The sequence below is a fragment of the Chenopodium quinoa genome, unplaced genomic scaffold (assembly GCF_001683475.1).
Source record: "Chenopodium quinoa cultivar QQ74 unplaced genomic scaffold, ASM168347v1, whole genome shotgun sequence".
Lineage (NCBI taxonomy): Eukaryota > Viridiplantae > Streptophyta > Magnoliopsida > Caryophyllales > Amaranthaceae > Chenopodium > Chenopodium quinoa.
The window spans coordinates 820680-833522 of record NW_018742764.1 but is presented as its reverse complement, the minus strand read 5'-3'; the positions used below and the strand labels follow the sequence as shown (position 1 = coordinate 833522).

Genomic DNA, 12843 nt, shown 5'->3' with positions numbered 1-12843 from the left:
TAACAGACGCATTCAAACGTCGTTTATATTGCATGACGAGCACCAGAAACCTCGATCTACATAAAATAAGTACCATAGTGTTCTTTGATATAGGTTGGGTGTTCCTTTGTTCTCCATTTCAACACCGTGTTCTGCTTGCTCAAGGGTTTTGATGGGGATTTATAGGGATCATGAAGTATCTTGTGCTGGGCTGGTGGGTATTAAACATCGGCACAACGTTGTTCATGACACCCTTGTTGATATTTGTTTTCGGTCGAGGATTTGTGCTTGAAACGAGGTTAACGTTGGGTTGACTGGAGGGAACGACGGGGTCATCATCCAGCAGATGTGTTGCTTTATTCCTGGGATAGAGGCCTTGATGTATGTGTTGACTTGACATGGTCTTCACCTTTGATACAATCGGGGTTGATTGACTTCGTTTCCAGTCGTGTTGTGTCTGCGGCGGCTCAGCGGAAGCGGGACAAGTATGGGGCGCGTTACAGGGCTATTGGTTATGGTTTTCTTCCTTTCTCCTTTTCTTCATTGGGGGAATTAGAAAAGGATGTTGTTGCGTTGCTGAAGCGGGTTTAGGCGTTCCTTAAGACTCAGGATATGTGTGCTCGTGCAGCTGCTCACATCTTCAGCAGGATCGGGTTCGCTATAGCTAGAGGGGTAGGGGCCCAGATTGTATCTCGGCTCCCCACCAATTTCTTGTTAATTGATTGACTTTGTAGATTTTTTAATAATAATAATAATAATAATAATAATAATAATAATAACAACAACAACACTAATTTAAACTAATAATAATAATAACAACACTAATATAAACCAATAACAACAACATTAATAATAAAAATAACAAAAATCATACAACAACAACAACAACTACTACTACTACTACTTGACTATAATAACAACAATAATATTTAACAACAAGAACAAGAACAATAACCATAATAACAACACTAATATCAACAATAATAATAATACTAATCATCATAAAAATAAAAATAATAATAGTGTTACTAATAACAATAATCTAATAACAACAACAATAACAAAATCCAAAAAAAATAAAATAAAATAAACAACAAAAACAATTTCATATTATCGAATAATAAAAATCCAATTTATTTTATATAATATTACCGAATAATAAAAATATAAAACTATTAAAATGTTCATTTTGTACTTGATGTTCATGATTAAAGTACTATGTGTTCCATTTTTTTTTACAGAAATTATACACAAGTTTGATTGTAATTAAACTATTAAAATCTATGATAGGAATGGTGTCCTTTGAACAAGTGTATTATTCCGATAGAGGGTTCAGAATTATTAGAAAGCTAATTAATTAGTGAGGTCATGTAATCGGAATGCCTAGTTGGAGGCCGCTTCCGATTAGTAATATTAATCTTTAATATTACAACTTAATCTTGACTGAACCCTTCGGGTAACACCTAAGAAACTAATGATACGACACAACGAATTAATTCGAAAAGAATTAATGAGTCGCTCGAATTTAATAAACATTGATGTCGGATAACGAACTAAGAACGTCGACACAGAGCGTCGTGAGTCGAGTAAATGAATAAAACACGAGATGGTAAAAATAAATTAATTAATCAAGAAATTACCAAAATACCCCTAGCATCGGTATGCCCTGAGCAAAATTGAGTACTAGGGGCAATGGTGCTACGACACTATTAAAATTCGGCTAAATTGCGACCGCCTCTGACTGTCGTTGAAAATAGCAAAAACGGTCGCTGAAATTAATTACGACCGCCAATGGTCGTAACGAGGTGGTCGTTATTCACTTGGTCGCAAAAATGAATAATTGCGTCTGCCTGACGATCGCAATATATTTGCGACCGTTTTCTTTATTTTCAATGACCGGTACTAAAACGGTCGTGAATGCTATTAATTACGATCGGCATATTAGCGCTCGCAAAAATTGACGCCTATAGGCGACCGCTAAAAGTATTTAAAAAAATTAAAAAAAATTATACACAAATGAAACAAGGAGTTTTTTTTTTTTGTTAAAAATAAATAAATAATCCCGGCAGAAATCAACCATGTACGAAACCCAGTAGATCTAAATCAAGCCAAAATCCAATCAAGCCAAAAACAAACAACAAAATTTAGGTTTAAAAAAACAACCAAATTCAAACCACAAAATAAACCGAAAATCAAACAAAAAATAAATCACAAAACAAACCAAAACTAAAATGAAAATCAACTCACTAAACAAACCAAAGACATCCACCCACCACCATCGCTAACCCAAAACCCAAAAAAAAAAAATGAAATTCGAACCCAACCTAAATTTTGAGGCGTGAGAAAAGAGAAGTGAAATGGTTACATATACAAAATCTTGGAGGTATTTTTCTTGATTTGTTTCATTCAAGATGCTGCAATTCAATTTTGTCGATTGTTTTTGGGGTTATTGAAGAGTAAAATATTAGTTTGATACTTGAATTTGATTTAGAGAAAGGAAAGAGAAAGGAGAAGGGGAGTGAGGAGATAGAAAGAAAAGTTGAGCGGCGATTCAATGCATTAGGGTTAGTTGAGAGACCTTTTATACCTTTTTTTTTTTAAAAAAAATAACCCAATTGCGAGGGCTAGAAACGGTCGCAAATATGCGACCAACCAATAGTCGGTCGCAATTTACACAATTTGCAACCGCCTTTAGCGGTCATAAAATATTATTTTTATTTCAAATTATTTTTCCCAAGTATTTTATTAAATTTTTTTTAAATATATCTGCTACTGTTGTATAGCTTAAAAACGGTCGTAAATCTGCGACTGCTTTAAAAATGGTCGCAAAATTACGACCGCATAAAAATCGGTCGCAAATATCATATTTTGCGACCGTTTCTTGACGGTCATAGAAAAACAGTCGCAATTTTACCGAATTCTAGTAGTGCTAGCATGCGCACCACACCAAGCCAAGGGTGCTTGGTGCGCATGGCTAGCAAGTAGCTAGTGCATCGCTAGCAATGCTAGCAGCGCCAGCCACGTACAAGCAGCAGCAGCCCGCATTGCGTGCGTAGCTTGCTGCGCGAATGTGCGGGCAGGTGCGAGGCCAACATGCTACTGCTGGCGCGCCAAGCAAGCAACGCCCAACAGAAGCCATGATAGCTGATCGATTGCCATGTTTCCTTCAAATGAACCCATGATAGTTGAATGACCTGTTAAGAGAAAAAAGCTGTCTTTTGGAGTTTTTTTGAGAGATTATCTAGTCGTTGACCGCACGGTGGGCGCTAAATTGTTTATGCCAAATTTCGCCTAAGGACTACCTAGGCTAGGACGTACGACGGCTAGAGTATTGACTATGGAAATTAAATGGATAGAGTAAAAAGAACGATAAAAAAAAGGTGTTTTAATAACATGGAAAACCCTAACATGGGAAAAATTGCGGGTGGATGGAAGACCACCGATTCACTATGAATGACTTTGAGTACAATAAGTGTAAGAATTCGTAGAATGAAGTAGAAAGAGTAGTGATGCCATTCCCTATTGATACAACTTCTAAGCTATTTATAATACTTAATTTGAATGATTTAACCTAGCTACAGTGTCGTTAGAGGCTTCCAACTGATCACATATAATCCAGGAAAGCCGTTGAAGACCAAGTCTTGATCTTATCTTTTCGTTGAAGATGTCGCTTGGAAGATCTTTTGGTTATTCTGGATAAACATGCTGCTGGGCAATGGCTGCAGTCGTCATCATGGGCCTTAGTCAAATCCGTGTTTCTTGCGGAGATAATTATTGGTCTGCTTGTCGCACTTCATTGTCGCGCGTCAGGACATGATTGAAAATCGACCATAACAGTAATTAACATTTATTATAAAAATATTGACGACATATTGTTAGTCTTTTCACCAGCTAAGATTGGTTTAGTGGCGAGTGTAAGAAATAGTTAAAGTGGTTAAAACTTCCCTCATGGTTACATGAGATCCAAATATCAATTCTCACCTTGCCCTTGTGGCTCTTTAAACAACAAAAAAAAGTCTAATGGAAAGGGTTGTATCTTCCAACCTTGAGGTTGGAGATTCAATCCCGACTAGAGGCATTTTGGGATGGGGATTCCTTTATTCTTCCCCCTCACCTCCAAAGTGTCTAACCCGCTAACTCGAGCTAGGAGAGCATGTGAAATATTGGTAGTACCTTTTTATTTCGTTTGTTATTAATCTATATGTCTTATAATACAATGCTTCTTTTTCTTTTTGGATAAATCAAAATACAATTTCTTATTCTATTTTAAGGTTGTACTTACTTTTTGACACTATTACCATCACGTTAAAGAGTTGTCATTTTATGTTTTCCTTTTATTTTATTTTTTTTACTTTAACATCAATTTCCAATACTTTCTCTATCTATCTCTTTAATTATTCTCAACAAGTTTTTTTTTCTTTCCTTTTCTTTCTTTAATCACACATGCACATATATAAACTTCTAATTTTAAGTTTTAAGGATTTACAACTTTCTTAATTTCTACATAAAAATCCAAAGAGACATTATATTATGAGACAGAGGGAGTATTACTTAATTTTAAGATGTGTTTTCGATATATTAAAATATAATAATATTATAGAAATAAAAAAAGTACTCCATAATTGTATGGATTTGCTTTGGGCATATTAGGTGAGCTGAGGTATAGTTAAATTTTGAATTCCTCTCGAGAGGAAGGGTTCTTAATGTTTGATTTTCTTTCTTGCTGAAAAAAAAAAATCAAATCGGTGGTGTTTAGTTGGTTTACCAATTAAGACTTGTTTTATTAGTAGGGACTTAGCCTTATGATGGAATGTTATGAATGGCCATGTCCAAAACTATCCCAACTCGACTTAATCAGATCTAATATGAAATTAAAGTGATCGACTGATTTAGATTTCAATGGTATAAACATAAGAAAAAACAAAATGAGAAAACATGACTCAATCCTGAAATAGACCTAACCCGAGTAGACCCAACTAAACTCGTCGTATTACTTGATTTTACACCTCTTGTCATAAGATCATATTTTATATGACCACTTTAGGGGATGGAATTCCCTTTTTCATTCTCCTTTAAGAACTCCGATCCCATTCTTCCAATGAGTCAAACTTGTAAATTGTAGTGCTTAATTTTTTTTATTTTTATTATTTTGAAGAATGTAATGCTTAAATTAATTTGTTTCAATTGTAGGATGTGCTAAATCACCACGCTTCATCTTTGCTTTCAAAAAGGAATTTGATGTCCATCTTAGGGGTCTTAGGTAGACGACTATGAAATTAAAGTCGATTTTGAAATACCGAGATATAGAACAAAGTGAGAAATTGTTATATACACCTAAAGCCATGCACGTTATACCCATAAGCATTTTTTTTCTCATTTTGATTATTGGTTTTCCACAAAGTCTTGTATGTGGCTGGCCACACCGTGTGGCCAACCACTATAGGGGTTACTTTGCTAGTGTAATGGGGGTTACTTGATTAGTGTTAAAGGGGTTAATTCATCATTGTTATAGAGTTACTCGGTCACTGTTATAGGGGTTACTTGATTGATATTACAGAGTTACTTAATCAATGTTATAGGGGTTACTTTAAATGGTCACACAGTGTGGTCGGCCGCATACAAGATGAGCTATTTATTTTCATTAAATCATCAAATGAAAAAACAAAACCAATTATGGGTTAGTTGGGTGCATGACGTACGTATAAAATATTTCAAAAGAAAAGTGTACGTTACTTAACAAGATGTAGCTATATATGCAAGCAAGACTATTTTTGTTTAGAATAATGAAGCAAGTTTAACGATGCTAATGCTCTTACAAGTAACACAAAGGGAGGATATTGACTTTTTCAACGAAGCAAAGCTCAGCTGTCAGATCCCAAGTACAAGTAAGCGTTATTGCATGCTTTTATATAAACACCGAAGCACCTGCTTATTACTACAACTATCTTCGATTGACTCTTATCTTTCTCCTCATTAACACAACTCTTCTTCTAATCTTATCAGCCTTTTTGTCATCCCGAAACAATGGAACCATTTGCTGTCATTGAATCCCACAACGGCAAAAGAATTAAAGCCCTAGCTAACATCTTAGCCATTGGTACTGCTAATCCACCAAATGTTGTGTACCAAGCTGATTGTCCTGAATTTTATTTCCGTGTTACTAATAGCAAGGATATGAATGAACTCAAGTCCAAATTCAAACGCATATGTATGATTTTCTTTCTTAAATATTCTACTAATTATCTATTCGCATTAAAATAAAACTAGCTAGCTTATTGTCAGGGGTGTTGGATCGATGATTCAAATGTTTTAGTCGCTAGTTTTAAGGTTAGTTGAAGAGTTAGTGGTATGCTTATTTTATCATTATCTCAATATTCTTTGTAGTACGTGGGAGTGCAGTATGTAGTGGCTTAAGATTAAGAGTTTGTTAGTACTTTGTTAGTGGAGAATGGTTTAGCCGTTTGTGGAGTATGAGTTCCTATTATTTAGGACTTTAAGTTATCAATTTGTTAGTATTAGGCCTATATATATCTTTTGTATTTTCCGTGAATTATAGCGTGTTAAAATTGCAATCAGATTAATCAAATATGTATTTCTCTTCTCTTTGTTTATAGTTTTCAACAACGGATCATCAAGTCAACACGTGACATTATACTCAATAAAAAGATTTTTTCATATTCATCTAGTGTAGCCCTTGTACCGAAAAACTCTCCAACTTACATGGTTTGTATAGACTTTAGCTTTCCGACACAAATTAAAAAATAACCTAAATACACTTAAGCTCCAATAGTTTTACAGAGTAAAAAATAAGTAAGCAATATGCATGTTTTAATCCATTTCAACAATCAGTTAGCTTAAACATGCTTTCTTTTTTATTTATTTATTTATTTTAACAAGCTATATATGCATGTTTAATTTTTACATTGTTTGTATAATACACAAAACCCTGGTCTCTTGCTAATTTGTATCTTTATTAACTAACATTTCTATTGTAAAAAAATGAATATTTAGGTGAGAAAACTATGATAAAAAAAACCGGCACATGAACGCAATGGAGGAAATCTTGAATGAAAACCCACACATGGGCAATTACAACGCACCTTCGTTGGACACTCGCCAAGCCATACTCGCTAAGTTAGTTCTGGAACTCGGAAAAGAGGCAGCTCCAAAGGTCATTAAAGAGTGGGGGCAACCCATTAACAAGATCACTCATCTTATCTTCTGCACTGCCTCAGAGGTTGTCATGCCCGGGGCCGATTACCACCTCACAAGGATTCTAGGCCTTAACTTTTCAGTGAAGAGATACATGTTTAGCCAACAGGGCTGCCACGCGGGTGCAGCTGCCCTTCGCTTGGCCAAGGACCTTGCAGAGAACAACTCTGGAGCTCGAGTGCTTGTCATCTGTTCCGAGAACATAACCATTTTTCTCCGTGGGCCTTCTCAAACATACCCAGAGTCCATGGTTTCTCAAGCTCTCTTTGCAGATGGAGTTGCGGCTCTGATCGTGGGAGCACGCCCTAATGGGTCGTTGAACGAACGACCCATCTTTGAGCTTGTCTCGACATCTCAAACAATATTGCCTGACTCTGAAGGGGCTATCGAGGGTCACCTTAGAGAGATTGGGCTAGCTATTCAACTGCTTCCGAGTGTTCCCAAGCTGGTATCAAATAATATTGAGAAATCGCTTGTTGAGGCATTTAACCCGTTAGGGATCAACGACTGGAACTCAATATTTTGGATACTCCACCCTGGAGGACCTGCAGTTTTAAGCCAAGTAGAATCAACACTTGGGCTTAAGGGTTTTAAACTAAGAAACTCTTGGCATGTATTGAGAGAGCATGGAAATGTTAGGATATAGTGCTAATTGTGCATAGAATATACAAATATAAAGATAAATATGTATAATGGGTTTATAAATATTTTATTGATGATGTTGTGACATACTTTTTTAAGTTTACAATGACATTTATATAGAAACATTAATTACATTGGCATAATTAAATTTAATATATGCCAACTTCAATGTACAACTGCATTACTATTCTTAACATTAGAGATTGATTTGACAACATACTTAACTATATATATATGTTGATGATCGTAAGTAAAATAAGGAAGGCCTTCAATTTTTAACACTCCTCCTTGAAGAACTTCCTTTGGACACCAAGTTTTTCTCTCAAGTGCTCGAAAGTTGTTTTCGATAAAGCTTTTGTAAATATATCAGCAAATTGTTCTTTAGAGGCACAATAAATTAAGCTGATCTTTCCCGCACTTTCAACTTCACGGACAAAGTGATATTTTATTTTTATATGTTTAGTCTTTCGATGAAGCACAGGATTCTTAGCAATAGCAATAGTAGATTTACTATCGCAAAATATTTTTGTAGCCTGTTTTTGAACTTCACCCATTTCGGCTAAGATTCTTGTTAGCCAGATTGCTTGATTTGCTGCTGCACATACTACAATATACTCTGCTTCTGCAGTTGATTGAGCCACAGTATCTTGCTTCTGGCTTAGCCAAGAAAATACTCCATTTCCAAGTGAAAATACATATCCTGATGTGCTTTTCATATCATCTATGGATCCAGCCCAATCGCTATCTGAAAATCTAACTAGTTCAGAATATTTGATGGGCTTGTATCATATTCCATAATCCGAGGTTCCTTTTAGATAGCGAAGAACTCTCTTGATCGCTTGTAAGTGTGTCTGGCTTGGTTTCTGCATAAACCTTGCTAGCATGCTTACTGCATACATCATATCTGGTCTTGTAGCTGTTAGATATAATAAACTTCCAATTATGCTTCTATATTGTTTGACATCAGCATCTTTGGAATCATCTTCCTTGATTAATTTTTCATTCTGAGCTAAAGGCCAGGGGTGGACACCAGTTTGCAATTTTCCATCTTAAACTTTCTTAAGATGTTTTCAACATATTTCTTTTGACTTATAAAAATTCCATCTTCTGTTTGCTTAATCTCCATGCCAAGAAAATAATTCATTAGACCAAGATCAGTCATTTCGAATTGCTTCATCATGTCTTGCTTAAATGCTTTTATCATAGTTGGATTGTTTCCTGTAATGATTAGATCATCCACATAAAGTGATAAGATTATTACATTAGCCCCATCCGTTTTATGTATAACGTTGCTTCATTAGGACTTCTTTTAAATCCTCGCTGAATAAAGTAACCATCAATTCGACTATACCATGCTTGGGAGCTTGCTTGAGCCCATATAGAGCTTTCTTTAGCCTCAGTACTTTATCTTCTTTACCTTTCACTACAAAACCTGGAGGTTGTTCAATATAAATCTCTTCCTCAAGAAATCCATTTAAAAAAGCTGACTTGACATCAAATTGATAAATTTTCCATTTTCATTATGCGGCTAGAGCAAGAATTACTCTAACTGTATCTTGTCTTGACACCGGAGCAAATGTCTCATTATAATGAATGCCGAATTGTTGTGAATATCCTTTCACTACCAACCTGGCTTTGTGCTTCTTAATAGAACCATTTGGATTGAGTTTTGTTTTGAATATCCACTTTACACCAATGACATCTTTGTTAGGTGGTTTATCTTATAATTCCCAAGTTTGAGTTTTCTTAATCACGCGAATTTCTTCTTTGATATATAGAAGCTCTCTATTCTTCATATTGAGATGCTTGCTTATAATTTACCGGTTCATGAGTTGTAAGATAACAAAATTCACATTGTTCAAGATCAAGATCTGGAATTCTTTTAGGTGTGTCATATATGTCAGAGATTTTGCGTGTCCTTCTTGGAGGTGATTCTGTAGAGCTACCATACTCAAAACCATGAGAATTTGTCTCATTATTGTCGATCTCCTCCGGTGAGTGTTGACCCGTCAGATTATTTGGAATTGATATTTGTGGTGTAGGTTGTTGCTATTGTTGTTGTTGTTATTCTAATGGTAGTGTCACATATCTTTTATCAATGTCATTTTCGTCCCAATTCTATGATGCACCTTCGTCAAAGATTACATCCCGGCTAACTTGTACTTTATTAGTATATGGGTTATATACTCTGTATCCATTTCATTGAGAGCTATAGCCAAGGAAAATTCCCTTTACAGCTTTATCATCAAGTTTGTGACGCTTTTGATCAGGTATATGAACATAACATATGCATCCATATACCCTTAAGTGACTTACAGATGGTTTATATCCAGTCCATGCTTCCATTGGTGTTCGACCTTCTATTTCTTTTGTTGAGAGTCGGTTTTGAAGATACACAGATGTATAAACTTCTTCAGCCCAAAACTTGTTAGGCATTGCCTTATCCTTGAGCATTGATCTTGCCATCTCCATGACGGTTCTGTTTTTTCTTTCAGTCACACCATTCTGTTGTGGTGTGTATGGAACAGTAAATTGATGATGTATACCTTCTGCATCACAAAATTTGTTGAATTTGGACGAGGTATACTCTGTTCCATTGTCGCTTCTGAGATTCGTTATTTCTGCAGAACTTTCTTTCTCAACATAATTCTTGAATTTATTAAATATTTTAAAGACTTCAGAACGATCTTTCATGAAATATACCCATGTTATTCGAGAATAGTCATCAATGAATAAAATGAAATATTTGCTATCATCAAGATAAGGAGATCTCATTGGACCACATACATCTATATGTACAAGTTGTAATTTCTTTGTCGCTCTTCGTGCAAGTCCCTTTGGAAAAGGTTGTCTTATCATTTTTCCCAATTGACAACCACTACTACACACACCAATTATATTTGACATAACCGGTATACCTTTCACCATATTTTTTTGTGAAAGAAGTTTTAAATTTTGAAAGTTACTATGACCAAAGCATTTGTGCCACAACCATGTAGCTTCATCTCCTTGATCTTGCATTACCTTTTCTTTTCCTTCATATTCCCAATTTAAAGGAAAACATTTATGTTGCATCTTAATAATAGCAACTTGATTTTTTTGTGGGTCCAATATTGCACATGACTCGTCCTTGAAATGGATAGAATATCCATTTTGAACTATTTGAGGAACACTTAGCAATTTTGATTTAAGCTAGGGACATAAAGAACATCTTTAATGAACCTTGTCCCTTGTTTTGTCTGAATAGCGATTGTGCCTTTGCCTTCAGACTTCACCATCGACCCGTTACCCATTTTGATAGGGATTTTAACAGACGTGTCAATGTTGGTGAAAATATCAGATTGCTTTGTCATATGATTTGTGCATCCACTATCTATAAGCCAATCATCTTTTTTCATAGTATTATTTTGATTAGCATAGAATAGATAGTCTTCTTCATCAACAGTCTCTAAAATGCTTGCTTGTTGTTTCTTAAACCTGCAAACATTTTCATTATGACCAAATTTCTTGCAATGATTGCATTGTGGTTTTCCCTTGTGCCAACAATTCTTTTCTTCGTGATTTGTTTTTTTGTAAATTTTGCAAGGAGGAAATTTACCTTTTTGGTTTTTCTCTATATTGTTGTATGAATTCTTTTTCTTGAAATCCCCTCTTGGATTATTACGAGGTTTCGATGAAGAGGGATTATGCCTTGATTGGAAAGCTCCCTCTTGACCTTCTAACACTTTCTCATTATCCCTAATATTCATCCTTTGTTCATGTATCTGTAGAGAACCAAGGAAATCCACAAGAGATAATGTTGTAATATCTTTTGACTCTTCAATTATTTGTGCAACGAGGTTAAACTTTTTAGACAAAGTTAATAACATCTTTTGCACAACTCGTTGATCAGTTATATCTTAGACCATGGCTTTTAACTGATTCAGGATTTCTATTACTCTTGCAGAGTAATCTTTTATGCTTTCATCTTTTTTCATCTGAAAATTATCAAAGTCAAGTTGAAGAGATTGTAATTTGACAACTTTCATTCTCTCAATCCCTTGAAATTTTCATTTCAAGGTATCCCATGCTTATTTTGCTGAGGTAGCATTCATTATTCGAGGAAAAACCGAGTCTGTAGTAGCAAGGTGAATTTTGGCTAATGCTTCAGCATCCTTTTTTTGCCAATCAACTCCTCCTACATTAGATTCTCCTTCATTTGGTTTAGTTGTTGGTATGCCAGATTCAACAACTTCCCATACGCCAAATGCGCGTAAGACGGTTTTCATCCGAATGCTCCAATATTCGTAATTGCTACCATTGAATAATGGAACTTGTTGTTGGTTTATTGTGCTTGTAAATTCCATCTTTTTTTTAAAGATAATATTTTGTGAAAGATATATTTCTAACTTTGCGGAAATTGTGCTTGAGCCTTCTTGATCATACTAGCTCTTGATACCACTGTTAGGATATATGTTAATTGTGCATAGAATATATAAATATAAAGATAAATATGTATAATGGGTTTATAAATATTTTATTGATGATGTTGTGATATATTTTTTTAAGTTTACAATGACATTTATATAGAAACATTAATTACATTGGCATAGTTAAATTTAATATATGCCAACTTCAATGTACAACTGCATCACTATTCTTAACATTAGAGATTGATTTGACAACATACTTAACTATATATATGTTGATGATAGTAAGTAAAATAAGGAAGGCCTTCAATTTTTAGCAGGAAACATGTCGAGTGCGAGTGTGTTATTCATAATGGATGAAACGCGCAAGAGGTCATTAGAGGAGGGTAAAGCTACTACCGGAGATGGATTGGAGTTGGGTGTCTTATTTGGCCTCGGTCCCGGCATTACTGTTGAGAAAACTGTCCTCCATAGTTTCCCGCTTACTAAGTAGGTCATCGATTGGTTTTTATTGCTAAGCAAGCATCTTTCCTTCAAGATATAATGTGTGTTTATGTTGTAAAGTTGTGTCTTAATTCCTGTTGCTGGACTCTGCTTGTTT

General features: G+C 35.0%; 1 pseudogene; it reads left to right on the top strand.

The window, feature by feature from the left end:
* The first annotated feature begins 5876 nt into the window (after positions 1 to 5876).
* Positions 5877 to 12735, top strand: LOC110724464 (annotated as a pseudogene).
* Positions 12736 to 12843: the final 108 nt, after the last annotated feature.